The sequence below is a fragment of the Orcinus orca genome, chromosome 8 (assembly GCF_937001465.1).
Source record: "Orcinus orca chromosome 8, mOrcOrc1.1, whole genome shotgun sequence".
In the NCBI taxonomy this organism is placed as follows: domain Eukaryota; kingdom Metazoa; phylum Chordata; class Mammalia; order Artiodactyla; family Delphinidae; genus Orcinus; species Orcinus orca.
Genome location: NC_064566.1, coordinates 107,707,682 through 107,732,693, shown reverse-complemented (window position 1 = coordinate 107,732,693; position 25,012 = coordinate 107,707,682). Strand labels below are relative to the sequence as shown.

General features: G+C 47.5%; 1 protein-coding gene and 1 non-coding gene across 3 annotated transcripts in view; both read left to right on the top strand.

Annotated features, from left to right (window-relative positions):
• The window catches only part of LOC101270320 (opioid-binding protein/cell adhesion molecule), a 1,084,701-nt gene that overhangs the window by 377,827 nt on the left and 681,862 nt on the right, over positions 1–25,012 (top strand). The window lies entirely within an intron of this gene.
• On the top strand, positions 3,422–3,537 carry LOC117196867 (U5 spliceosomal RNA). The gene has a single exon (XR_004477283.1). It is a non-coding gene; the product is annotated as a U5 spliceosomal RNA (small nuclear RNA).

The window sequence follows — 25,012 nt, the reverse complement described above, 5'->3', positions numbered from 1 at the left end:
AGGTCCCATTTTCCTTGGGTTGTTTAGACAGATTGGTGCAATCTGAGTTTGCAGTTTGATCCAGAAGGGGAGTTGATTACTGGCTCTGAAATGAGCTTCCTTCACCCCCCGCGTGAGTTGGTTGAGACGCTGCATCTAGCAGCAGCCAGGAAAGGCCTGCTAACCAGGGAGGGAGGAGAGATGGGGGAGGCGGGAAGAGGGGCCTCGAGAAAAGGCGGGGAGGTCGGGAGTTGCTAAGGACTGCCCTGCCAGGCCTGCTGCTGGTCTACCAGGTGATAAAAGTCAGCTCCATGAGGCAGGTCTGGAGATGAACAGGGAGCCCAAAGTGGATATAAAACATCCTCCCTTTGCTTAGAAGTGGACAGCTGACGTTTCTCCAGGAGGCTGTGGAAGGGCTGGGCCGGCGACAGTCCCCTGGTCCCCATGGCCTGTAAGATGCTTCCTGCGCAACCGATAAGGCAGAAGTTTCTTCTGCAGCTTTTCCTCCATAAGGTTGTGTGCCAGTTCTCCGCAGTGATGACAGGCTGCCGGTGGTGTCTGCGGCATGCCGCGCACGCCCCGGCTTTCTTATCCTTCAGCAAGAGCTATTTTGCTCATCAGCTTCAGTACGAGGGAAGAATTGCCGGCTCCTGTGAAGATCTTGCCATTGGGTGACCTGATAAGCAGAATGCAAATGTGCACGTGTAGCTGGAGACCGGCATCTGAAACCTCCACACGGCTGTGGGAGTGCATTTGCTAAGTGGTTTCACAGACAGAGATGCAGGGGTGAAGGGAACAGGCTAGAGGTGAGAGCTGCTGAAGGGGATGGAGAGACATGGAGTTTCCCGATTTCTTGGTCTGGGCTCCAGGGTGACATCAATTGCTTGATGTCTGGGTCAGATCTTTTGGGCAAAATATTCATAACAACAACAACAACAAAAAACTCATTCTAGTTTTGGTTTTGTTTTGTGTATGTGTGTCTTTTAAATTAGATATTAGATTTTTTTTTTCCGTTGGGAATTAAAATAACCATTTACCCAAGGAATATTATTTGGAAGACATCTTTTAAAATAAACATTGGATTTCTTCATAATTCCTTATAGGTAGTTTTGTGGTACACTACTACATATTGTTTTCATTTTGTAAACAGTTCAGCAAACTTTTTATTAGCTCCTGTGATTGGCAGACATGCTACTAAGGGATACAGAAGCAGGGGTCTTGTTCCCAAGAACCTCTCAGCCTAGTGGGACAGTCAGATGAGCAGACAGGGGTGTCTGAACGCACATGGCAAGTGCTGTCCTAGAGCTAGTTTCTGGGAATTATAGGGACGTGGAGAAGGAGAACCAAGGGAGCTATCCCTTCCCGCAGACAGTGATGGGAGAGCTGGTCTGTGCAGGCTGGAAAGGGGGGCTCCTGGAAGAATATATGCCTTCAGGTTGCTGCCAGGATCTTGAGATGGCTAGAGCGAAGGGTCCAGGTAAGAGGGGGAGCAAAGAGACGAGGATGGACATTAGTTGGGATATTATAAATGTGGAGTCCTGTCTACCATGCTAAGGAATTAGGATTTTATCCTCAAAAACAAAGGGAGACAGAAAAATATTTAAGCAGCAGAGTGAAATAATCAGATATGCATTTTGTAAAGATGCTTTGATAGCCAAGAAAATGGACTGGCAAGAGATGAATACTGGTGGCACAGTGTGTCAGTAGCCATTCTGATAAATTAAATAAGAAATGATGAGAGGGGAGTCCAGTGGTTAAGACTCCGTGCTACTACTGCAGGGGGTGCAGGTTGGATCCCTGGTCAGGGAACTAAGATCCCACATGCTGCATGGTGCAGCTGAATTTAAGGAAAGAAAAGAAAAGAAAAGAAAAAAAAATGATGAGGGCCTGACCTTAAGACCATGGGATCATAGAAAAGGGAGGTTTGAGAGAATCTCAACAAGTAGAAAGGTCAGGATCTGTTAATACCTGAGACTTGGGAGATGGGAGGGGAGGGAGGGAGGGAGATGTAGGCAGAGGTGGTCCCCAGGATTATGGTTCTAGAAGCTGGGTGGATGAAGAGCCATGCTCAAAATGGGGACCGGGGTAAGAGGAACAAGCTGAGAGCAGGCTCTGGGGGAAGATGTAGGTTTAAATTTGGATCTGTGGTGATGTCTAGTAGGCAGCTGAATAAATCTGAGTTCAGAGAAGACCTCCGGCCCAGATATAGATGTATAGATTATATATAGTAGACTGGTCCATGCAGTTGGTGACAAGGGTGTGGAGCAGATAATGAACAGTGATGTGTGAAGTGAGCAGAGTTGAGGGTAGGGCAGGGCGTTTTGGGGACCACACACACACACACACACACACAAGAAACTGTACAAGTCCAGGGAGACGAAAGGAAGGACGTAGCCAAAGAACTGGGAGACATTTTAGGAGATGGTTTCATGGAAACCAAAGTAGGAAAGGGTTTCAAGGACAGAGGGGTCAAAATGATCACTAAGAAGAAGACAGGTCGTAAAAAGTTATCTTTTAAACTTTACAAACCAGAGCTCCTTGAAGGTTAGTGTTGTGTAGGAATGGAATCTGGATGGCAGTGGGATGGAGTGAAGGGTGAGGGAGGGAAGAAAAGATAGCACTGAATGTAGAAACTGAGAAATGTCTCTGTCCAGGGAAGGAGGAAGGTGATGCATTTGAGATGATAGAACAAAGGAAAACACAGAAGGAGGCAGAGCCTGGCTCTCAGCCTCTTGGTCTTTACTCAAAGTAAAAATTTCCTCATTCTCATCCAATCCTCTACTCTGTCTTTAAGAGGCCTTCCCAGTAGTAAAAGAGGCAAATTTCTCCTCAAGGGCACATTCACAACAGGCCTTTTTTAAATAGAAACGCTTAGCAACCTATGCTAAGCAAATAGTGGGATAAACAGAGTAAGATCTGATCTCATCTTGCATCAATTTTCTGGAAAGACCCAAGAAACGGTGCTGGTGCAAAGCTCTCTGAGATGAGAAAATCACGATTCAAGGCAATGCAATGCCTGTGTCGTCTACTCCCAGAAACCTAGGTTCTTTCTTTTGCAAAGTTTAGCATTTTACTATCCTTCTGGCTCTTCTTCCTTCCTCAGACTTCCCTTCTCTTCCTTCTCTTCTGTCCATCGCCCATCTCTCAAACTGGATTCGTCCTCAGTTCTCCATTGTGAATTCTTCGTTCTGCTCCGTACATTTTCAATAGTACTTTTTTTCTCTGACGTGTTGGAGTAGCTTCCCTGACAAATGTTTTTTCTCTTTAATTTTCAGGCAGCCTTTTAAGATCTTTTCATGCTGATAATTAAAAACAACAGTAGGTGAAAGACACCTTTTCCCCAATGGATGAAATTTCCCAAATATTTGGACATGAAAAATTAAATCTAAATTCTATGTGGGAGAATAGTCATAATTGCATAATCTGTTATAAAAATAAAAGTATACTCTGGTTTCTCTTCAGATCGTATAAATCTTTCGCTATTTACTAAAGTTTTCCGTGGAGAGGAACAATTCTGAGTCTTTACCCAATTTTTTGAGGCCTTACTCTTGTGAGGCAAAAAAAAAAAAAAAAAAAAAAAAATTAAAAGTTCCCAGTGACATGAGGAAGCAGAGAAGGGCTAAAACCACTAAAACACACAATTTTATAAAATTTAGAGAAAAAATTCATGATTAGGAGACATTTATCAGATCACTTATTTTGTCACATTTTTTGGCAGATCAACCTGCACATGGCAACATCTTTAGACAAATAAAAATGAACTACATGGGGCACGAACACACTTGTGAAGATGGTGACAATGACACCCATCTCCCTTCTGGTCTCAGTCTGCTCAGCCTCTTCTCCCATGGAGAAGGAACCTGTCGGATGGGGACCTGAAATGTTGCTAGCGTGGAGCACGGACCTTGGATCCGAGCTCTCTGGATGAGATGCTTCTAGGCATCCTCTCTGCAGGGCCCTAATCAACCCCCTGCCTCTTAAGACCCCCTCCTTCTCCCCCAGGGTCCTCCAACCAAAGAGTAGGCACTTCATCTTCTCTGTGAGTGCAGGAGAGTGTCAGCTGGTGCGAACGTGTCTCCTGGGCTTACTTGTATGTATGTGCTCTTCTTAAAGGGACTCTAACTTCAGAATCTAGATGGAACCAGGTGTGTGATATTGGACATCCCTGGGGCAGTCACCTCACTGTACCAGCAGGGAGAAACCAGTGTTCTCCCTTTTGGCTTCCTGCTTCTAACCTGGGCAATAAGGAGAGGAAAAGATGAAGGCTTAAGAAGAAAGGTACCCGGGGTACAGCCTAGAGATGCTTCCATCAGGCATCTGCCTCCCGCTGTTAGACCAACGCTGGGGGGAAAAGAACTGAGTCAGGTGGTTTTGGATCCTTCAGTGGATGGTCTAGCAGAGGGCCAGCTTCCCAGGAAGAAAGAGACCCTCACGTGGGCAGGCCTGGGTGTTGAGAGCTTTCTAGAAAACCACCAGGAAGCGATGCCACGGGTGGTTTGGAATGTGATCTAAGCACCGAGGGACGTTGGCTGTGGAAAGGCTCTGCGCCCTGGGAGCCCCCAGCCCTCGCTTCAGTGTAATTGCAAAACGCCAGGTAATAGCTGAGCCTGCCATTTGGGCAGCTGGGTCCTCTCTCTCCCTGAGGGGTTGGCTCCCCTGCAGAGAAGTCTTCTGCCATAAGCCCTCCCTGCAGCTCACACTGGAGCTCAGAGCCATGGCCTTTCCCTGCCCCTCTTCAGAAAGTGGCTCCTGGCTGTGGGCTGGCTGGCTATCCCACGGCCCAGAAGCTGCAGGAGTTCTCCGTGCTTTTCTCCAAGCTGCAGCAGGAAGTGGGAGACTTGATGCCATCCCGATTCAGCTGCCAACACGGAACCTCCCCCTGAGCTGCCCGCATCACCCTCTCGCTGCCCTTTCAGGGTCCGACTGCAGGGCCTGCCAAGAAAGGTCACCCCGTGATGCCACAGCTCTCGGCATCCTGCTTCCCCGCCAACGGCTGCTAAGGTTTTCAGGCTGTGAAATGAATATTTCATTACCTTAGGAAGGGGAAAAAGATTAAATTAGTAAAATGATGATAAAAAAAGGATAACCTGACTTCAACCCTTTTATTATGCTTCCCAACTAGACAGCAAATTGCGTTCTGGGGCTTCTGCTTAGATGGCTGTAAAGAATCTCACTTTTGCTTTCAAATTAACCTGTCAAATCATATATTTATAAAGGAATGAAGGGAAGAAAATGAGGGGCCTAGGTAGTCCTACGCATCAATTAGAGGGAAATTAATTACAATTTACCTGCGTTAGCGCATTCACACCCTCAGATTACTGAAGGGATGTCTCTGTAACAGGAAGGGAGTCAAAACAGACCACTCGGTGGGGGATGGAGAGGGAGGGGTACCCTGGGTCCGCAGTTGGGGGGAAGGGGGGGCTGCTGGCAATGTAAAAGATGCTGGCAAGTAGATGTCCTGTATGTTGATGCAGAAGCGTCTAATGATGACATATTTTGATGAAGCAACTTCTGAAAGGACCTCCATGCTCTGCAGTAATGAAGTGGGCATTCGCGTGCAATAATACTGCAAAGCTGCAGATAAGGATAGAGCCTCTGGCTGTCAACAAGAATCACAGAACAAAAGGCAAACACGCGTTTCCTCTTCCTGTGTGGCGCTGATAGGAAAGGATCACAGCAGAGGAGGTGAGGAAGGGATCGGAAGGGGAGTCTGAGCCCCCTTTTAAGTAGCTCCTCAAATGTGCAGAATGGCATCGGATTCTGAAGAAAGTTCGGGGAAGTCACGTAGCACAGGACTCCTGAACACAGAGGTAGAAACAACGCGTGGGAAAAAAGTCTAAGTATAAGTATAACTTAGCAGGTTATACTTTCAATCTTTGTCTCTGTTTCTCGTAACTGCGAACAAGGATGCCGTTTTGCTTCATGCAAGAATTCCTGAGGCCCTCTGGAAGGTCAAGAGTAGATGCAATCTGTTCCCTGGGGACCTCACAGCTGCTTCTAGTCCTGGTGGGAAAGGAGAGGTTTCAATGGCTCTGTGGTCTTTCTTCACCCCTGGGAAGCTCAGCTGAGATGTGTGCTGAGATCCAGAGAACTCCAGACCAGAGCTCCCTGCTTGGTCTCCCAGCTCTTCTCTCTGGACGTCCTGGCACCTCCTGTGATGGAGCAGACACAGGGGCACGAGGGGCGTCTGCACCGCCTGCTGGGTGAGGGGCCGAAGACTGGGTTTGGGTGGTTGGCAGACCCTTGAGCGCTTGAAGACTCAGTTTCCTCATCTGAAAACTTAGGTTAATTGAAACTGCAGTGTTCTCCCCCCATTCTTCTTTTAAAGATCCCAGTGTATGTATGAAAGCTCTTGGTAAACTCTAAAGCGCCGTACAGATTCAGGGTGTACAGATGTGCTGCTGCAGGCTGCTCTCCCTTTAAAAGGTGTGCTTTTTTTTTCAAGCCAATACATCCTTCCTCCCTCCCCCCGTCTCCCATCTTCCTGCACTCCAGCAGCTGAATGCAAAAACAACTTTGCCAATCATGTGGGAGTCTCTGAGGCCCATTAGATCTTTGTTTTCCTCTTTAAAAAATTGTTTTCTCTCCCCTCTGGGGTTGATGAATTATTGATGTCTTTGAAATAGTTTCAGAAGCCACTGTCTGGGAGACATTTCCCTGGCAGGGGACCGTGTGGCTTCCCGATGGCATGCCCCGTTGTTCTCCGCAGCCGCTGGCCCAGCTCTGCCCCCATCTGGCACAAATGCTTCCAATGGAAGCGCCCATTTCACTTCCATGACTAGGACCCTGGGGTCCATTGGAGGCTCCTGTGGCCCTGCAAGAACTGGGGAGGGGGGCAGGGAGAGAGCCAGGTGCCCAGACATCACATGGCTTCACGTTTTAAAGAGGGCGCTTTAAACTGTCGCCACACACATCAAGTGACAGAGCTTAACGAGCAAGAAATTTAAAAAGCACAGCTATGGGTTCAAGTAACTGAAGCCCTGGTGTTTACTGACGCGGCAGCTGACGGCACAGGCTCTGCAGTCCCGGGCTTAAACCCCGCCACTTAGTATCTGTGTCAGCGTGGGCAGGTTTCACAACCTCCGTGAGCCTGGGCTTCCTCCCCTGTAAACTGAAGCTGATGATAGAACATCTCGGGGTTGTTGGAGGGTCAGGTGACATCCACACAGAGGGTTAGCACAGCGCCGGGCAGACGGCGAGGGTCCAGTCCGCTTTAGCGGGTGTCATTACTGCCCTTGTGCCTCCAACGTGAAGTTGATAGATCTGTGAAGCTATTTCCTCATTTGTGAAGCGGGGGCGGGTGAGGAGGGTGAAAATGTCCGTTTCCGAGGCCACCTTGATGGTCTGGTGAGATGACCAAGGAGGCTGCTCCCCCGGGGCCCGGACTGAGGCGAGAGCAGGGTGAGCAGGTGGGCAGCCTCAGTCCTTCCTGGAGGCGCGGGCTGCAGGGCCACGTGCTGGCATCCCTCTGTGGGCAGGGACAGGTTCTCTTAGCAGACGGGCTCTGGGTGGTCCCCTTCCCCGTGCTGAGTGGAAGCGCCTCGGTCCCTTTAAGCATTACTGTTAGTTACTCACCGTCCACGTCTCCACCTTCCCGAGCATCACCATCCCCACTGCCGCCGTGGTGACTCTGTTTTGATCTCGCCACAGGAGCCTCCTCTGACCTGGGGGTCTGCCGTCCAGACCGCAGGCTCACCGAGCTAAGGGATGTGTTCAGGGCAGCCTCAGGGGTCACCTGTGCAGCCCCAGGAAGCAGACAGGGGCTTTGGGAGCCTGCAGGACGCTCTGACAACGAAAGGGACAAGGCGTCCGCAGCTGACTGTTAAACCGAAAACTGGCGTTTATTCTCTCAATGACGGCGACAGATGTGGCGGTGGGGACTGAGGGCATCTGGAGGGGGCAACTGGTTTATCGGTAAAATATGGAATAGTAGAGGGGAGAAAAGAGGAAACTTAAATTTTGTGTCTTTTTTTGCAATGAAATTTGCATTGCTGTAGGTGGAGCGGGGAGGACAGGAGATGGCCTGGGGCCCCCATTGCCTTCCCTCACAGGTAGGCTGGGAAGAGTAAGAAATGGGATTTGTGGTGGGAAAATACACGTGTTTTATTCTGCAGTGTCGAATTGGAAGATTTTCTCATATCCACACATCAGGGTTCACCTTAGTCTCTCGTAGGACCTGCTGCAAATGTTGTCGTTGCCAATTCTTAATTTCTGTGACCCCATTTGCAAGTATCATGGTGCATGGCGGAGTTAGGGTGAACAGAAAACCTAAATAACAGGCCTTCGCCGGGGAAGAGGGGGGCCGTCGATTTAGATATTTCAGCTGCTCAGTAGAACTGAGGTAGCCGTCTGGGTGCTTTGGTTTCCCCAGTTCAGAGAACAGGTGGATTGTGGTGTTCCGACAGAGGAGAACAGGCTGGCAGTGGGGAGGGACTTTTCTCCCCACCCCTCTTGGCCTCACCCTCTCTCCCCACCCAGGACGGAGGCAGCAGGCCCCTTGGGAGTCAGAACCCTGATCTTGAATCTCGGTGGTTACTCTGCCGTGTCATCCTCTAAGAACTTGCCTCCTTTCCTTTGTCAGCTGTCAACTTGGGCAGCCGCCCCCCGACCAGGTGCCAGGTGTTTTCCACACTTGGAGTCAGGATCTGAGCTGTGTCCTTGTCCAAGCCGATGCTTCCTGCCTATCTGACCTCGAACAGATCACTTAAACTCCGGACCTTGTCTCTGCCATTTGTAGGGTTGGGGCACCAGGACCGCCCCCGATTTCCACCTCTGGGGGTGGTGGGAACAGAATGAGGACTGCTGTGGTCTCCTTGGCCATACCAGCCCTCTGTCCTGCAGGCCTGGAGGCCAGTCTCAGGAGACGTGGGCAGAGCTTCCAAACCAGTGCCCCTGGGCTATGAAAACCAATGCCCCGTGGTGATTCCCCTCCTCCTCTGGGGGAGGTTGGAGTGAAACAGCCATTTCCATTTCCTGATTGCAGTAAAGGGCAGGGTCCAGAGGTGGGGGCATCCACAGGCTTCACTCCCAGCGCCCCCCGCCCCGGGACGTTCCCTGTACAACTTACCTGACCCACATCATTGGGCCACAAGGTCCGTCAAAGATGGAATGAGGCAGTGGGCAAACCTCACTTCACAGCACCTGGACCACAGAGGGGGCCTTCAGTTGGCAGAGAAGGAGAGGCAATCGAATCTTCCTGTGCATCTCCCCAAGGGAAGAGGGAAATGAGACCCCTGGTTCTAAAGGGTGACTAAGTGCCTCTAAAGGGCAGTTACTCTGGGGAAGGACTGTGGCAGAGCCCTGGTCCCATAGGATGAAATCCTCGCCTTTGACACCACGTGTGTCCCTCCTGCTTCCATCAGATGGGTAACTAGGGAGGGAGCAGGTGAGCAGAAGGGAGAAAGCACTTGTTGAGTGGCCACTTGCGGACAGGCAGTGAGCTGGGGGATTTGAGTCAGATGGGACCATCATTCCATTTTTGCAGATGAAGGGATGGAGGTTATAAACCAGCTGAGTCTGCACAACTGATACATACGGGGAGTCAGACTGTGAATTCCTCAAGGACAGGGGTTTTCCTCCACAGTTTCACACAGCCAGGGCCTGCCTGCTCTGGTGCCTGGCGCTCGGTAGCACTGATTTAAAAATAAATAAATGGGAGAAGCAAGACGTGGAGAGCTGGCGTCTGGTGCACCGCATAGCATTTGATGAGACTTAAGGAAGTGTCGGGCAAACCACCTGATCGCATGTGTATATCCCTTCATTTAATTCCCACAGACCCATCCCAGGTAAGCTTTGTCATGCCGTTTCACAAACCACACTCACTTGCTACTGTCCAAGTAAATGCTGTTTATAATCAGAATTGGCTTTCATTCTGCTCGGGTGGTGGGTTCTCTATATTGTGAAGCAGGCGGGCGTTTCTCATCTACCTGTCTGCTCAGATGGTACTTCCCTTCTCCCAGGTGCTGCCCCTGCCAGTGGCTGGTCAGCCTAGATTTAGCCCATCTCAGCCTTGTCCTCCAGCCTATCAAAATCTCATAGCTCCTCAAAGCCCCCGTGTCCTACTGCCACCCTGGTCTTGGCCATCAGCCCCTCTCCCTTCTGAATGGTCTGCAGACTCGCTTTGCCCTCTGTGCTCTGTCCGAGGTGCTGAAGCCAGAGCCTGCTTATGGAAAATGGCACAGCAAGTCAGGCAAAGGGTTACAACCTCAGAAACAAAAAGCATGCCTCGGACAAGCTGTTGGAAGTGCATGTGGGGGGGAGGCTGGGAGTCCTGACACTCAGGGCTTGGGTCCTGTGCCCTGTTGCTGACTGAGGGAGTCTGTTCTTTCAATATTTGATGGGGCTGCCGTGGAGACGTTTAGTTAAGTATGCTCCATCCATCCTGCTCCTGCCGAGGAGAAACATGCCGGGGGAGGTACTGCTGCCTCTCAGCACTCCACAGGGGTCAGGAGGGGAACGGCTGACAAATCTGACAGCTCTTTTTAGAAGTTTAATCTCAAGGGTGATTTTCCCCCCTTGTCCATACGGCACCAGCCCTGTCATGTTAGGAGGTCTGGACAGTGAGTCCTCCGGGTTAGTAGAGACAGCCCAGGGTGGGGGATGGAGCTGCGGTGGGGAACATCTCTGCATCCTCATTGGTCGTGGCCCCTCCTCCCGGAGCCCAAGGGGTCTTACCTAGAGGCCAGCACGTTCATCATCCCCATGACCTTATCAAGTGGGCCATTACTGGCCATCATTAGCCCCATTTCTGTCAAGCAGTCAGAGTCCTAGAAAGGCTGAGGGATGTTTCTGGCAGTGCATGGCCAGTGAACGGTCAGCCTGGAGTGAAGCTCGCAGAATTTTAGTCCACTGCACCAGTCATGGGTCCATGCTAGCGCCTGCAGATGGGGATAATAAAACCTCTTCACAGAGCTGACATCGTTAGAATTGTATATCAGCATCCTTAACACCTTGTAAGGTATTTACTAGTGTCACATGGTCCTGGTCTTCTCCTTACCACATACATTAGAAGTTTAGTGCCAAGGCCTCTAACTTCTTGGGGTCTAGGAAACCAACTCCTTGACATATATAAAGGTCAGGAAATTAAGGTGTTGACCTTGGTACTGAATCTTTTCATTCTTTCAAGTGCCCATATCCTAAACCTAGCTTTACAAATTGAAAGGAGTTATGTGGGAAACTGCGAACTCTGGGGAGGCTGTACCCAGTGAGGTACAGTTGGTGAGGCTATCTGAGATGGGCCATGATGCGCTCGGATGCTGGAGGAGAGAGGGCGTATCTCCAGGGATCAACATTCTCCTGGTAGGGTACCAGCCAACCATGGGAGGGAAGGTCCATCAGCAAATGTAGATCACTATCAGTAATTGAAATTCAGACTTAACCAGGTCTTTTAGAGTAGAGGACAACACTTCATTATTTTTTCTTCTCTAATTAATCCCCTATTAAACTCACAATAGCTCCTTCAGATATTTGCCATTTTTAATACTCCCAAATCCATCTCTGTCTCCCTTTTTTTTCGCTCAAGACTCCTGCCTTACTTTATATAGAAAAATTGAGTCCATCTAGTGCAACCTCACTCTTTCTTCTCCCCCGACTTTCTTTCTTTTGTTGTTGTTGAATTTTTGAATTTTGTGTTATTTTTTTATACAGCAGGTTCTTATTAGTTATTCATTTTATACATATTAGTGTATACATGTCAGTCCCAATCTCCCAATTCATCCCCCCACCCCCCCACCACTTTCCCCGCTTGGTGTCCATACATTTGTTCTCTACGTCCCCCGACTTTCTTGACACCATCCTCCTCCTCCTTGTCACTGTGGCTCCAACTCCTAGAATGTTCCTCTGCTTCTCTTCTCCTCACATTTGGTCAGCAGCCACAGCCTGCCCATCTGGTCTGCCCTTCAGCCCGGACCCCTTCTGACACACAGCTACCAGCGCTGCACTGTCTCAGAGCCTCCTGGTCCTGCCTCACCTTCAGTGTGGTTTTCTGATGTCCAGACCCTTCTTTACACACTGCAGCTTGCCCATTGCCTTCAGCATTATCTTCCTAAAATACAGGTTTTGTCCATTCACTCTAAGTTTTATCGGATTATAGTTGATTTAAAATGTTGTGTTAGTTTCAGGTATACAGCTAAATGAATCTTTTATACATATACATATATCCACTCTTTTTCAGATTCTTTTCCCATTTAGGCCTTGCAGAGTACTAAGTAGAGTTCCCTGTGCTGTACAGTAGATCCTTAGTAGTTATCTATCTTATATATAGCAATGTGTATGTGTCAGTCCCAATCTTCCAATTTATCCCTCCCCTGACCTTACCCCCTGGTAACCGTAAGTTTATTTTCTACATCTGTAACTCTATTTCTGTTTTGTAGATAAGTTCATTTGTAGCCTTTTTTCAGATTCCACATACAAGCAGTATCATATGATATTTATCTTTCTCTGTCTAACTTCACTCAGCATGAAAATCTCTAGGGCCATCCATGTTGCTGCAAATGGCATCATTTTATTCTTTTTTATGACTGAGTAATATTCCATTGTATATATGTACCACGTCTTCTTAAAAAACTAAGAATAGAGCTACCATATGATCCAGCAATCCCACTCCTGGGCATATATCCGGAGAAAACCATAATTCGAAAAGATACATGCACCCCAGTGTTCATTGCAGTGTTATTTACAATAGCCAGGACATGGATGCAACCTAAATGTCCATCGACAGATGAATGGCTGAAGATGTGTTCATTCACTCTTATGCTCACAAGCTTTCCACGGCTCCTTGCTGCGTTCAGAACAAAGCATAAACGCTTAAGCCGTGCACTTAAAACCCTCAACAACGTGAGCCTACCAACCTTTCCAGTATTCTTTTCAGCAAAACTTTTTCTCTCCTTCTATACCTACTTCTCTTACTGACCAATTTAATAATTACCTTTCTCTGGTTTACCATTAAAACATTCCTTCTTGCTGTAATTTCCTTTCCTAGCTTCATCTGCTTCCATAATTGCCAGCCAACATGATAAATAACTTACAAAGCTTAAGAAAATTCTACCTCTCTTAACTGTCCTGTCATATACACCACCATCCCTACCTTGACAAAATGTCTTTCCCTTCCAATTCCAGTGCAGTCTATAATTGTAGTGGACCACTCATCATGAATCACAGTCAGCCTTAGATTAATTAGTGGTAGATACCTCTGTTTCTCCCATTTCTTTCACAGCAATTGGTGAACAAGCTCTGATCACTCTTTGTTTTTCCCCCCAAAGAATCAGGCAAGCATAATTTAGGAGCCCAAAACATATTTGTTGAAATGAATTCTCATTTGATCTCACCTCCATTTCCTGCCAGTCTCCATAGACCACCTGAAGACTCAGTTCCCATCTGGTCCTGTTTTTTCTAAAGAGTCCAGGATTTTTCTTGCTTAGATACCCAAGAAGGAGTTGTTTCCTGCTTCCCAGAAACTTGAATTAATTCACTTCTCCTTTTGCTAATGTCCCTTTGTCTCTCACCCAGATGTCTGAGTATTGTCTTTGAGTTATTGCTTGAATTAAGACCCACAGCTCCTTTTTTTTCCACTAGAAAATGATAGAAGCATCTCTTACTTGCCTGTTAACAAAGAACATGTAAACTTAGTTGCAGTTGTTAGAATATAGACATTTGTCCAATCTATTTGTAGTGTGATTGGATATCAGCTGCTAAATATACATTTATGGGAAGTAAGACCATAATCACTTCATCCGTTCACTCAATGAACATTTGTGAAGTGCCGACTGTGTGCCAGCCGCCATGTCGAAGGCCGTTGGTGGATAGGAAGGCAGAGCAAGGGCTTCCCTGAGCTCACGGGAGGATGCTCTTCGTAGGTCCACTCATATCAGGTCCATTCAAGTTGCCATCGCTTCTGGCTTTGGAGGAATTTGAAATGGATACACCCTCCAACTGAAGAAATAAAACTCATAATTGCTGAGAAAGGTAAAAAGGAAAGAAAGAGGGACAGAAAGAAAGGCACCGTGTCTCTGGATGGCGTTGGTGTGTTTTATCCCTTTGGGCACGAGCCAGGCTCAACTCAGGATTTGTGTCAGGCCGGTGGGAGGGAGAGGGGTGAGGAGGGTGGAGACTGGACCCTCGTTAATCCCTGGCAACCACCCCGAGGAGCAGCACAGCCCAGCAGAGGTGAGCTGCTGTTTCTCCCCTGTTCTTCCAGCAACTGAAGGGTCCTTCGTGCAAGGAAAAGGAGGTCACTCCTCCACTCATCCGCTTCTTGAAATTCCCCTTAAAGTCCTCTCATCAGGAGAGAGAGGAGGACAGGATACAAGGAGGCAGGCAGACCCTGACTAAGTAGTCGTATCTTCACTCTGAGATAGAAAACAAGAACCAGACAAAACAGCATGAGCTCAAGGGCCAGCCGAGCCCTCCTCCATTTTCACGTGGCAGGGTCTCAAGAGTCCTCTGCCTCCCTCCTCTCCTGCCGCTTCCTGCCTCTTAAGAAGAGCGACGTGGTCTATAAACCCAAGTTGCAGGTACTGCTACAGAGATGGAATATGTAGGTCTGTGGGAGAAAATTACAGCAACAGTATTCAGCAGCAGTTTTGACACTTATGAGAGTGTGGCAAAGTGGAAAGATAAGTACACAATTTCTCCAAGAGTCCTAGCTTCTGATTGTGAGATTCAGGACAGACCAAGGAAACATTCCTTTCCTCACAAAGAAAAGGGCACAGACGGGTTCATCCTTCCTTTATCCCACATTTGCTCTGGGGTTCAGCCGAGATGAGATTTGGGGAAGTGCTTTGAACGGTGTATCTGTTACTCTAATAATTTCTACATGTTACAGTCGACAACCCACAGATCTTAGTACTTAGTGCAGAAAGAGTCATCTTTTCCCTCTCTCAGGTCACAGTCCTCTGTAGACCATCCTGGGACTCAGATCTCCCCATGCCGTGGCTCTGCCGTCTTCAGACAGCTTGCTTCGAGGCCATGCTGGCCGTTCTGACCACAGAGGGTGAGAGAGAGCTTGCCCTCAGCCTGGAACTGCACGTTACCTTGCCCACATTCCACTCAGGAGAAACTGACAGTGTCCATTCAAAATGTAAGGCAGCTTTGCAGTGTGGTCTGTGTGAGCCCCACAGGGAGAAATGGGCCTGCTGACCAGCTAGCCCCTGCCTGGCTCAGCCACTATAGGTTACTGCTCAAATGCCACCTGTCATTCTATCTAGCAAACAGATAGTCCAGGGTCTTCTTCCTCCAGGCATCCCTCCAAGATCAGCTGTGCTCTGCAGTCAGACTCATCTGCTAAGGACACCCCATGGAGCAGATATTCAGCACACATGTGGCTGACACGTGGTCCCTGGCCATGTCTGAGGTGCACAATTATATTCATGTTGAAGGATGGGTGGTCCAGGAGTGTGAACAGGCCCCTGGTAGTTTCTGCCCAGGCTGTGTCATACAGACAGTCATGGAGGGAAAGGGCTCAGATGTTGGCCTGAAGCCATCGGAATGGCCGTTATCAACAGCTCTCTCTCTGCCTACCATGCTCACCCATGCACGGAGAGCCCCTGCTTCTCCTGTCCATGCCCCCTTCACAGCTTTGCCTGATTCATCAACCACTTAGGGCTTCAGCAGAGATAAGCATCACTTACATTCAACAAAAATCATTGAGAACCTAGTGTTTGCTGTGTACGGACAGGACGACAGCTGTGAGTAAAGTCAAATCTCAGAGCTCTAAGGTTTTAGAGTCTAGAGATAAAATAATAAACAAGAGACAGTGTGTAGTTAGTATTGAGTCAGCAGTACCCGCAAAAACGCAAAACGGGGGCAGAGGAGGTTAAGGAGCTGGGGCTCTGGCTGCAGTGCTTTGAGTGGGCTCTAGGCTCCCATCCGAAGCTGCACAGACTTGCAGACAGCAAAGATGGCACGGACACAGGTCCTGCGAGCCACAGACCAATTGTTCTGACCAGAGCAGAAGAAAGATTCTTAGATTAGGGGACAAACCAAGAAGACACTGAGTGCCAGGCTACAGAGTTTTGATTTTATTTATTAACCATTTTGGAAACTTGCGTGGTTTAACTTCAGAACATCATGTTGAGAAATTATTCTTTTGGTAGAGGACATGATGGATTGGAACAGAGGTGAACCTAGAGAAAAGTTACATTAATAATAACTACTACTTATCGAGAATTTACTCAATATGTGACTATTTGCTTGATCTTATCAACCACTCTGTGTGGCCTGTACTATTATTATGTTATTTAATTGCCCTAACAAAAGCCAGAGTGTGGGCTCTCACCCACCAAACCCTTAAATACCAGGGACTTGGTGTAGTGATCGGAACAGCTGGGAAGTCGACGGGGTGTGATGAGAAGCCGGGAAGAGGGATGAGGCAGAGATGGCGAAGATGGTCAGACGTGCCGATGGCTCGGATTTAGGGGATAAAGGACATGTGGAATGTTTATCCACCTTTTCATCCTGGATGATTCTAGAAAAGGGATACTGTTAGGGAAATTAGGAAGAGAAGATTTTAAGGAGGGCGAGAAGGTCATTTTGGCTTCAGATACGTTGAGGTTCAGGTGACAGTGGATGAAGGGGGCAGCTGTGCTATGGTCCAGGAGTTTATCCTCCTCCAGCAGAGAAAGCAGATTTCAGTTCTCAGCTGGGAAGACCCCAGAGCAGTGCCCAGGAGGCAGGGGATGGCTTTGGAGCCATTACAACCGATAGCACCACTGGGGTGGGAGAGAGCTACCCCTTCCACCTGTGGGAGGGGGAGTCTCTCTTGTAGGATGTGGTGATCCAGGACGAGGAGGAATGGTGATGCAAGACGAGTTTTGTGCCATGGAGTCACGAGCAGAGAACTCAGCAGATCATCCTACTTTTCAGATGAAGAAACTTGATTTTGAGAGGTTAGGAGACTCTCTTCAAGTTAGAAGCAAATTCTGGCTGTCCAGCCACCCTAGAGGATCCACGATGAGGCTTCCCAAATCTCCCCTTCCCCACATAGCTACCTGCATTGAACAGTGGCTCTGCCAGCAAAGGGTTCTTCAAAAGAACCTGTGATTTAACTTCTTGGTGCATTTAGTTTGCTGTCTGCAAACCTCTCTAGACTGTCCCCACTTTGACTGGAGTTCGATTTTTCTGGCCTGCTAAGAGCTTCTGATATTCCTAGAAAGTGCAATTTGCTGCTAAAGTGTGAAACTTCACCCTCAACGGAAAGGGGAGGAATAGGAAACAAGCACACGCTTGTTTTCCGGACAGGAGAAAGGATGCAAAGTTGCAGTGGGCCTCACTGCAGGCCAGGACCGGCACCTGTTTCGTTCCCCCTTGGCATTCAGAGAGGGTCACAAAGCGGCATGAAATGGGAGCGGCATGAAAAGCTCGGTGCTAGGAATCCGGCAGGTATCAGAAGCCAGCACCGTATTCACTCCTACAAAGCGCCTAACCGGTGAAAGACATCTGGAACTCCTGACACACTCTTTATGTATCCGTCAACCCTCCTTATTTAAAACAAACAAAAAAGCAAAACATGTCAGAATATTTAATAGCAAAAGTGTTGAATTACTGTTCTTCTCTGTGCCTAAGTAAGATTCCAGAATAATGTAAACCTCAGTTTTAAGTAGAGTTTAAAACAATAACTGAATAAACAGTTTAAGAACACCATTTATCCCAAAGAAGCTTCCTTACCTTCCCGAAAGAATGAATGCTTTTTCCAGACAGAATAGTTGGTCTAGCTTGAACTCATTAGGAAAAGCCAAGAATTAGAAACATTTTCCAAGAGAGGCTCAGACAAATGCTCTGTAAAAAATAATTCTCTCTCTCTTTTTTTTTTTTTTTTTGGACTATTTCCACATAAAAGCTCCCTGTTGTTAAATGAGCCCTGTGTACCGGTGATGACAAAATCATCCTTCACATTAATGGTACTTTTGGCCTTTTTTGGTCCTGGAAATATGCAAATTTTTGAGGGCATCAGTTACAATTGTTTTCCCAAAATAGTTTGCCTTTTTAAAGGCAGATTTCTGATGACCATTGCCTTTTGCTAAAAAATGATATCGGCTAAAACACCCCCGCAAAATATTAGCCTCTGCAGCAAATGCGCGCGCACACACACACACACACACACACACACACACACACAGACACACACACACACACACACACACACACACAGCCACTTTCCACCATGGAGTTCTGCAGCTGTTGTTAGATGGCAAGCCTCCAGCCTGGGTGATTACATTCTGCTTACCTTTGTTTCTCTTGTAGTTTGAAGATAACTTATTCTTCATGGTTTTTTTCCTAAATAAAACAAAGAAGCCTGTTTTTGGTGTTGCTATTTGCAGTGGCAACAGGGGCGGGGCAAGGCAGCAGAGCAGAGAAAGAGGAAGACCCCCTTAGGAGGCATGGCCCGCTGCGTTCTAGGCGGGGCCCTTAGCTCCACAGGGCCTCAGTAGTTTTGCATCCATCTTTTGGGAATCTTATTCTCTACCCTGAGTTGTTGCCAGAATTACATAGGATAGTGCTGGTGATCTGCCACATGGAAAATGTGACTGGGTGACTGGGTGGGGACCACCTTAGCAGAGTGTTCCATGCAAGAGAGGAAACCCTCCTTCCCTCTGGAAGCTGAGCCGGCCTCTACCAGCTGTTAGAAAAGAGCACTGCTGTGGAGGGCGAGGGGGTGACCTCATGACTGCCTCCTGCTGCAAGATGGGGGTGAAAACTATGGAAGGGAAACAGCACAGGAATAGGGGTCTTGGGGTGGGCTTCTGGTCAACCGGCTGCCGACCAGCCAACCACTCTCTGGTCATAAGGTCATTGTGCCCGTCCTAAGGCCCTCAGTAACAAGCAGGAGTAAATAGTACTTCAGCTGTTATTTGTTATTATGAATATTTGTTATTATGAGTAGCATGTGGACAACTGTTAAACACGGGTCTCGTATGCCGTTCCATAACCAGGAGGAGGGCCAGCCACAGCAAGTCAGGCTAGCTAGCAAGAGCAATCCCTTTCAGAGCAGTTCTTCCAGAAGTTTCCTTCTAGTGATTGTGCAATTCTGTACATTTCACTTGCTTCTAAAGTGAACAGGGGGCTGTTATTCAATAAAGGAAGAGAACTGGTGCATTTAGGTAAAATGTGCAGTAGAACTATATGCAAGAAACCAAGGTGGGGCTGGAAACAGAAAAAACACTCCAGAAAATACGGGTAAAGGAAAGCGACTCTGAAAGCACAAAGCTCTGAGCCAAAGACCCTGGTTGGTATCCTCTACCCCGTCCGAGCGCTGGGGGCTCCCTGAGCCCTCCCAGCCTGGGTGACCTGGGGCCGTGCTGGCAGCAGGATGCCCTCTCGTCTCCCTTTGTCTTGGTGAGGGTCCCCCCGGGTTCCCAGTGAAGCAGAGAAGGCAGAGGACCGGAGCTGGAGCAAATGTGGAGGACATGTCAGGACAGGAGCTTAGGGGCTGGTGGGACAGAGCAGGAAGACAGGGCTAAGAGTGGATGCCCAGGGGGGACCGCCCAGCCCTTCTCTTCCTCCTGCCTATTGCATAGCGGTGAGTAAGGTGCTTTGTCCCGGTGGCATTGGATGTCTCACAGAGAATCATTAGCGACGCGAACGGCTTCATACATAGGTCTCATCGACGTGCAAAGTCATTACAGCCCAGGCTTTTTCCCTCTTTCTCTCTCTTTTTTTCTGTTTTTTTTTCTGAATGAGTGAGTTCTGCTTTGCTTAGGATTCTGCAGAAATCCTAGTGACATTTGCAGTGATTCAGGGATCTTGGGGCTCAGAGAGGAGCTGCTGCAGGGCTAGCCCCCAGGAAGCTGACCGTCTGATTTAGGAGAAAACAGGGTGATAGATTTTTAAAGAAATAGTCTGGAGCAGGAGGTGCTCTGGAGCTGCCCCTCAAGGGACACAGAAGGGGAGCCAGTGCATGGCCCAGGGACAGCAGAAGGGGCAACAGTCTCCAAGGGTGACCAGCAGCCCATCTGGAAGGGGGCACTTCGAGAACATGCTGTCCATGGCGAGGCAGAGGGCCAGGCAGGAAAACTGGACGGTCAGCAGCCCTGAGCTGAGTGAAGGGCTATGTGAAGTCGGGAGGGAAGAGGCAAGGGGACAGGAGGAGACGAAAATGTGCCGCAGCTGACAGTGAGGGAACGTGGGGCTAGAAACAAAGGAGGCAGCTTTTCCTAGCAGGGCCGGAGGAGAAACAGATCAGAGCTAGAAGCCAATTATCTCTGATTGCGCAATCAGGATCCTGCTTCCAAACCAGCCTCCCGCCCCGCCAGCCCCAGGGCTGGGGCCACCTGAGAATGATGTCAGATCTGGGAGCGGATACATAGAGAGGACTCAGCCCTGATTAGCACAGGCAACATTTGGGGGCAGTGCCTTCTGAGTGCTAACAAGGCAGAGAACTTCCTGGCCTGGCGTGTTGGACCTACTTTGCCAGCAGAATTTCAATGTCTGAGTTGCTAGCTGCCAAACCCGAAATAAACTTTCTGACTTCCCTGACTTTTGTTCTCAGCCCTCACAGAGTCTCTTCAAAGCTCTCGTCCTTCCTGCTGGCCCCAGAGGCGCCAGCCCCCCTACCCAGGGCCCTGTCACTGGCCCCTGAGCACCCTCGTGTCTAGTCTATACAGCTTTGTCTCCCCCTACGCACCTCCACAGCTAACCCAGTGCAAATCCCATGGGGTTGCTTCGTGGTCTGTTTTTGTTTTTATGTTTTATTTTTTTTTTACAGTTTTATTGAAATATAATTGATGTACAAGAAACCACGCATATTTAAAGGGTACAGTTGTATACCCACCAACCATCACCATCAAGATAATGGCCATAGGGCTTCCCTGGTGGCGCAGTGGTTGAGAGTCCGCCTGCCGATGCAGGGGACACGGGTTCGCGCCCGGGTCCGGGAGGATCCCGTATGCCGCGGAGCGGCTGGGCCCGTGAGCCGTGGCCGCTGAGCCTGCGCGTCCGGAGGCTGTGCTCCGCAACGGGAGAGGCCACAACAGTGAGAGGCTCGCGTACCACAAAAAAAAAAGATAATGGCCATAGAACCCCCAAAAGTTTTGTCATTTCACTTTGTAATCCTCCTCTCGATCTTAAAGAACCTCTGGTCAGCTTTCTATCACAGTAGATTACTTTATACTTTCAATATTTTTTATAAATGGTATCATGGAGAATATACTGCCTTTTTTTCTGGCTTCTTTCGTTCATCATAATTATTTTGAGATTCAGCCGAATGTGTGTATCTGTATGTTCCTCTTTTTACTGCCAAATAGTATTCCACTGCAGGGGTATAGCACAGTCGGGCTGTCTGTTCACTAGTTGGTCAATATTTGGGCTGCTTTCCATTTGGAGCTGTTATAAATAAAGTTGAGATGAACATTTGTGTACAGGTCTTTATAAACATACACCTTCATTTATCTTGGGCAAATACCTAGGAGAAGAATAGCTGGATCACTTGTTATCCTGGTGTATGTGTAACCTTTGAAGGAACTGCCAAAGTGCTTCCCAAGGTTGCATCATTTTACATTTGAACCAGCAGCATGGGAGAGTCCGGTCCCTCTACAGCCTTGCAGACACCAGATATAACCAGTGCCTTTAATTTTATATATTTGAATAAGTGTAGAGTGGTTTCTCATTGTGGTTTTAATTTGCATTTTCCCTAACAACTAATGATGTTAGGTATCTGCTCATGTGCTTGTTTGCCATCAGGGTATCTTCCTTGGTGAAGTGCTTTACAAATCTTTTGCCAACTTTTAAATTGGGTTTTTGTTCCCTTACAATTGAATTATGAGTGTTTTTGTATATTATGGGTAAAAGCCTGCTGGTAACTATGTGATATTTGCAAATAGTTTCTACCAGTATTTAGCTGTCTTTTCAATGTCTAAACAGTGTCTGTCAAAGAACAGTTTTAATTTTAATAAAGTCCAATTTATCAGTTTTTCTCTATGGATCCTTCTAAAAGTTTATAGTTTTAGATTTTGTTTTTAGGTCTACAGTCCATTTTAATTTTTGTATGTCTTATGAGATAGGGTTTGAAGTCCATTATTTTGCATACGGATGTGCAATTTTTTCAGCGCCATTTGTTGAAAAGAGTAGCCCTTCTCCACTGAATTTCCTTAGCACATTTGTCAAAAAACAGTTGTTCATATATGTGTTGGTCTACTTCTAGATTCTCTCTTCTGTCCCGTGGATGCATTTCTCTGTCTTTACACCAAGACCACAGTCCTGATGGCAGTCACTTTACTATAGTCTTGGAATTAGATAGAGTTAGTTCTCTACCTTCATTATAGTCTAGAAATTAGATAGAGTTAGTTCTCTAACTTCATTACAGTCTAGAAGTTAGATAGAGTTAGTTCTCTAACTTCATTACAGTCTTGGAGTTAGATAGAGTTAGTTCTGTAACTTCATTACAGTCTCGGAGTTAGATAGAGTTAGTTCTCTAACTTCATTACAGTCTTGGAGTTAGATAGAGTTAGTTCTCTAACTTCATTACAGTCTTGGAGTTAGATAGAGTTAGTTCTCTAACTTCATTACAGTCTTGGAATTAGAGTTAGTTCTCTAACTTCATTACAGTCTTGGAGTTAGATAGAGTTAGTTCTCTAACTTCATTACAGTCTTGGAGTTAGATAGAGTTAGTTCTCTAACTTCATTACAGTCTTGGAGTTAGATAGAGTTAGTTCTCTAACTTCATTACAGTCTTGGAGTTAGATAGAGTTCTCTAACTTCATTACAGTCTTGGAATTAGAGTTAGTTCTCTAACTTCATTACAGTCTTGGAGTTAGATAGAGTTAGTTCTCTAACTTCATTACAGTCTTGGAATTAGAGTTAGTTCTCTAACTTCATTACAGTCTTGGAGTTAGATAGAGTTAGTTCTCTAACTTCATTACAGTCTTGAAATTAGGTAGTTCTGTAACTTCATTACAGTCTTGGAATTAGATAGAGTTCTCTAACTTCATTACAGCCTTAGAATTAGATAGTGTTAACTCTGTAACTTTGCTCTCGTTTCTCAAAGTTCTTTGGCTATGCAAGGTCTTGCATTTCCATGTGAATTTTAAAATCAGTTTGTCAGTTCCTGCTAAAAAACCTGCCAGAAGTTTCTTTGGGGTTCCATGGAATCTGTAGATCGGTCTGGGGAGAACTGGCGTCTTTGATTAGTTTTGGTGTTGGGCTCGACTCATGACTTGAGTTGGGAAATATTCTCTCCTCTTCAAATTTCTGAAAAAATTTCATATAGAATTGGCATTATTTCCTTCTTAAATATTTGATATATTTTACTAAGGAAGTCATCCGAGACTGCAATTTTCTTCGTGGAAAGATTTTTAACTACAGTTTCAATTTCTTTAATAGATATAGTACGTATTCAAGTTCCCTATTTCTTCATGAGGGTCCTGTGATGGTTTGTGTCTTTGAGGATTTTTTTTTCATTTAAGGTGTCAATTTTATTGGCATAAAATTGTTGATAATATTTCTTTGTTATCCTTTAACTATCTGTAGAAACTGTAGTGACGTCACTTCTTATAATGTGTGCCACCTCTCTCTTTCTTGTTTTATATTCATCAATTTGAATTTGATTCTTTTGGGTCTTGCCTTTAAAATTTGTTGGGCTGGGCTTCCCTGGTGGCGCAGTGGCTGAGAGTCCGCCTGCCAATGCAGGGTACACGGGTTCGTGCCCCAGTCCGGGAAGATCCCACATGTCGCAGAGCGGCTGGGCCCGTGAGCCATGGCCGCTGAGCCTGCGCGTCCGGAGCCTGTGCTCCGCAATGGGAGAGGCCACAGCAGTGAGAGGCCCGTGTACCGCAAAAAAAAAAAAAAAAAATTTGTTAGGCTGACCCGCAGTCCTGCTCACTCTAGGACTAATTACTCCCTAGCACTAAATATTGTCCTGTGTCCTCTGCCCCGTAACCTGTGAATCAGTCTGGAATAGGAAGAGGCACTTTTCCTGCCCAACCCCCCCACCGTGTGGTTACTGCTAACCTCTCAGTAATTCTTCCCCGAGACTTGGGTTCCTTACATGTATGGTTTCCTGTGTTCAGCTGAGACCCTGAGGAGAGCCCTGCAGATCTCTGAAATTCTGTCTCCATGTAGCTGGCTGTCTCCTCTCTAGTTCTCTGTTCTTCATCTCTAGCTGCTGGGGTCTCCCAAACTCTCAACTTCAACTCTTCAACTCAGAGAGACCCGAAGGCTCCACCTGTTTCCGTAGCCTGGGTACTCTTTTAAGGTAGCAAACCGCAGTAACTGCACAGATTGCGATCTTTGTTCCCCATCCCTCACGGATCACTGTCTCTCGTTTCCTGATGTTCAGAGCCTTGGCAATCATTGTTTCATACATCCCGTCTGTTATTGGTTGTCTTGGTCAGGAGGGCAGAACTGGTCCCTGCTACTCCACTGTGTCCAGAAGCAGAGATCCTCTGGTCCAGAAAAGACTGCTTGGGGCCCTCCAGAAAAAGGTGGGCTGTGCCACTTCATCTTGGTTGGCTCTGCTTGTCCACTCTCTTGGCCCTCCTGACAGCTCCCCGTCTCCTGTGTCAACGAAAAGCTGGATCCAAAGATGCAGATTCTCCCAGGAGCTGTGTGGATAGACCCAGGATTTATATCTTTTCTGCCCTGGAGTTGGCAGTCAGTTGGCAAAGAACCCCGCACCTGGGAAATCTGCTCAGAAGTGGAGCCGGGGTGAGGCTGTTCCTCGACCCCTCTGAGAGACCTTCCTCGGTGGTTCTCTTTTCTGCTGGGATGACAGCATTGGAGAGTCTGAGCCATGCCCTCCGCAGGAGGGAGAAGCTCATTTTGTGTAGCAGAGAGCTTAGTCTAGACAACTACACAGGAAAATTGACTTTCAAAGGAACAAAAGGAGGCATTCTCTAGGGAATATTTCCCTTCCTTTTCCTCTCTTCTTCTTTTTATATTTGAAAGAGATGGGGAGGCCAAGAAAGGTCTCTGCCGGATCCTTCAGGCAGATTCTGCAAGGCCAGAGTTAGGACAGCTGTCGGAACAGCAGGACATCTGGAGTCCATCTCCGTGGGGTTGTCTGCTGACACCCTCAGGTACAAGGAGGGAGGGCGCCCCGTCCACT